This window comes from Lonchura striata, chromosome 37 (assembly GCF_050655825.1).
Source record: "Lonchura striata isolate lonStrDom1 chromosome 37, ASM5065582v1, whole genome shotgun sequence".
In the NCBI taxonomy this organism is placed as follows: Eukaryota; Metazoa; Chordata; class Aves; order Passeriformes; family Estrildidae; genus Lonchura; species Lonchura striata.
The window spans coordinates 7,456,546-7,460,842 of record NC_140739.1 but is presented as its reverse complement, the minus strand read 5'-3'; positions in this window follow the sequence as shown (position 1 = coordinate 7,460,842).

The following is a 4,297-nucleotide window of genomic DNA, read 5'->3' as shown; positions in this document are numbered from 1 at the left end:
CCCAATATTATCAGTATCAGAGGTCCTGCAAGGGTGGATAACAAGGTAGTTAACCAAGGAGATTGATTGAACCATGATTCATACCAACTTTGCTGTGCCTCTCTTTCCCTCTTTCTCTGCTCTAATCTTCTCCTTAATTCTGCCATGGTGTCTGTAACAACTCCAGTATGATCAGCGTATGCACAGCATTCCTCCTTCAGGGCTACACACAATCCCCCTTGTAATAATAGCAAGTCTATACCCCTTCTGTTCTGCAACACCACCTCAGATAGGGACCTTAATGATTTTACTAATCCATCGATGGCCTGCTCAATTTTACTCAGATCTTTATCTACTGAAATTCTTAATGCTTTAAATTCCTTTTGTTGATTTACTAGGGATGCCACCCCAGTTCCAGCTCCTTATAACTCGTGAATCCTCCCATCTTCCTAAAGTCCACTTGAAAGGTTCATGAGTTGTTACTTCCGCAGTATCACAAGATATACAAAGGAAAATCACAAGCAGTAAGCAAATGGCATGTGGGGTCTGGTTTCTCACACTGCAACAATTATACCCTTGTGACTTCTTTCCCTCTATTAGCTGGTTATCACCAAAATACCCTTGAGCCCAAAAACTATTTCTGCCTTTGTTACTCCCAGTCCCGGGGTAGTTCCGCAAATATTGCTTGCGTATTCCATCCTGAGGGCTCCTTCCTCCACAGCTGTTTACTCATCTGCCTCGCCCGTCGACTCGGGTGCTTCGAGCCAGAGGGTGTACCATCTTCTCGGCAGCAAGAGTATTCTTCAGGAGGGGATTTATGCCCTCTGGTGCCTTGCCGCATGCAATAAGAACGCCAATTCTGATCTTTTACCGCCGGTGCGGTACAACTGACTCCTTTTAGGTCTTTACTACAAAGGCCTTCTATGATCTCTGCCACAAATGGGCTCGGCTCGTTTGTATGGTAGCAGTAATAGTCTGGGTGAATGCCCTTTGAGAAAATTTCCCACCACTCTTTAGATTCCAATCGGATTTCCCCTCTAGTCACTTTACAGGTCAGTACCCAAGCTGTAATCTCTCTTTGTACGTTCCAACAGGAATTGCAAGTTCCTCGTGGAGGATATCCTCTGTTGCAATGTGACCACCACCGTTCCCCACACACCTTACAGATACAGCATACAAAAGGATAACAATTACAATTTTGATTTTTACACTTTACTCTAACACTTGAATTACTAATTAGTCCACTATCTAAGTAATATAAGTCTGATGTGTATTCAATCTGATAAGAGTCCATTAGTTTCTCTGTAACTTCAATTTCAGGTTCCCGGGAGGACTGGTTACTTGCCACACAGTGTTGTTAACTGGTCCTTTTACTCGACTGGCATGTGTCCATCCTCTTTCTGCAGTCCGAATTGCAGTTTCTGTAGTGAGTAACACAAGATAAGGACCTTCCCATTGTGGGGTTAGTGTAGATTCTTTCCAGGATTTTATTAACACATAGTCTCCTGGGTGTATTTTATGTATTTTTAAATCTAAAGGGGGTCTTTGCGTAATGATTCCTTTTTCCCAAAGTTCATTGTGGCGTTTCATTAAGGCAATAATATATGAGGTTATTTTATAGTCCTTCAACCGGGGGTGGTCTCGGGGTTCCTCCAAATCATATGGCATCCCGTATAGCATTTCAAAAGAGGAAATCCCAACATCTGCTCTGGGTCTTGTTCTTATGTACAATAGGGCTAAAGGGAGACACTTGACCCATGTCAATTTTGTTTCTATTATTAATTTGGTTAATTGCTTTTTTAGTTCCCCATTCATTCTTTCCACTCTTCCCGAACTTTGGGGATGCCATGGGGTATGGTATTCCCACTTAATTCCCAGAGCATGTGAGATATCCTCAGTTATTTTGGACACAAAGTGGGGTCCCCTATCAGAATCTATTGTTTCTACTATCCCATATCTAGGGATTATTTCTTCTAATAATATTCTGACCACTGTCTGAGCAGTAGTCCAGGTAGTGGGGTAAGCTTCTACAAAATGAGTGAGATGATCTACTATTACTAACAAATATTTATATCTACCCACTTTAGGCAATTCAGTGAAGTCTATTTGTATTTTGGCAAAAGGCCTGTGAGCTAATTCCCTTCCTCCCATGGGCCTTTCCCTAAGATGTTTTCTGTTTACTTTTTGACAGATCAGACAATCTCCCACTACTCTTTTAGCCAAATCATAGATTCCAATACTCATATATTTAGTGGCAAATTGATCTACTAATGCCTGAGTTCCCCAATGAGTCTGGTCATGCAATCTTTGCAAAATTTCTGAGGCCTTGCTTTTAGGTAAAACAGTTCTCCCATCTGGGAGCTTCCATTGCCCTTCAGACCCCTCCTCAATTCCCATCTTTTGTAATTTTTCCTTTTCTTGAGTGGTAAAAATATATATATTTGCCATTTTTCTTTGGGGGAGTCCACAGATACAGTGTCGCTCTGCCCCATGTCCCCCCGAGTTCGTAGGGCTGCTTTCTTGGCTTCTTGGTCAGCTAAATTATTTCCCCTGTTTCTAAAGTCCAATCCTCTCTGGTGTCCCCTTAAGTGGACCACAGCAATTTGAGCTGGGCCCCTTAAGGCATTTAAAACTTGGACAATTAGCTCTTGATGAATTAGATCTTTTCCCTGTGAGTTTATAAGTCCCCTCTCTTCCCAAATTTTTCCAAATGTGTGCACTACCCCATATGCATATTTAGAGTCTGTGTATATTGTTCCAATTTTTCCTTTTAATAACCTTAAAGCCCTGAGTACTGCATATAATTCACAAGCTTGTGCAGACCAGGAGTTACTTAGTGGTCCGGATTCAATTCCTAATTTTCCCTCCCTAGGGATATGGTATTGTTTTATTCTTACGGGTTTGCCAGGATCACTTATTTCCACTGAGAAAGGCTTAATCTGCAATTTCCCCACCGTTTCTGGGGTATACCACACCTCAGGATTAATTTTCTTTTCATCCTCCACCCTTAAAGGGCAGAGCTTTATCTGTAATTCTTTATTTACAACTTCTAAATTAATACCCAATTCTATTATCAGATCTCTCCCTAATAAATTGTAATCTGCATCAGGTACCAGTAGTAAAGAACCTATACCAAATTTGGAATCAGTTTCTACCATCACATCCTTGATAACAGATACCTCAAAGGGCTCTCCTTTTGCCCCAATTACATGTACAGTGTCAGATGACTTTTTACATCCAAGCGGCAAGGCTTGCACCGTGGATCTTTCAGCCCCGGTATCCACTAAAAATTCCATCTCTTGTTGTTGGGGTCCCACTTTAAGCTTTACCAAGGGCTCCTTATGATGTTTCTTCCCCAACAAATAGAGCCCTTGACACCCCTAATCTTCCTTAAAGGCCTTCTCATCCGCTATCCGTTGTCTGCATCCCCTCTTCATATGTCCCTTCTTTCCACAGTAGAAGCAGACAATTTCACGACCTCTTCCTTTTCCTTCCCTAGAAATATAACTCTGCTCCCAATTCTCCCTTTGTTCTACATTCCTTGCACGGGAATTAGGGTTAGGCCCTTCCCACACAACTGCAGCCATAATCCTCGCCTGTCTCTTGAAATTCTCATCCTCCCTTCTCACAAAAACCTTCTGCGCTTCCCTCAAGAGCTCCTCTAATCCTCTAGTCTGCCATCCGTCCAACTTTTCTAGTTTCCTCCTAATATCTACCCATGCATTTGCCACAAACTGCATTTTCAACACCGCCTCTCCCTCCTGGGTATCAGGGTCTATCCCAGAATACAAGCGGAAGGCTTTCCTTAAGCGCTCTAACCATTCCGTGGGATCCTCATCTTTTTTTTGTTGTAATCCAAAAGCCTTCTTCACATTCTGCCCCTGCGGAACTGATTGTTTTATTCCCTGAATGATGATGTTTCGCAAATCACCCATGTGAGTGCGATGCAAGGGATCCTGGTTATTCCACTGGGGATTTTGTAGGGGCCACTTTATATCTGCTAAGGGTCCTTGGTGGTGTTCATCATCCCATATCCTCATACCCGTTTCCCTTATCATCCTCCTTTCCTCTGCCATGAACAAAATCCTTAGTATTGACTGTAACTCCTCCCATGTGTACACACTGGGCCCCAAAAATTGGTCCAACCGTTCTGCCACTCCTAGAGGATCGTCCAACAAATATCCCATTTCCTTCTTAAAGTCCCTGACTTGCCCAGAGTCTAAAGGCACAGTTACATAGGCAACCCCTGCTATTTGGGGTGGCTGACCTTCCTGTCCCGCTTGGGGATTCGGGATCATACCAATGCTTTGTTCTCTTA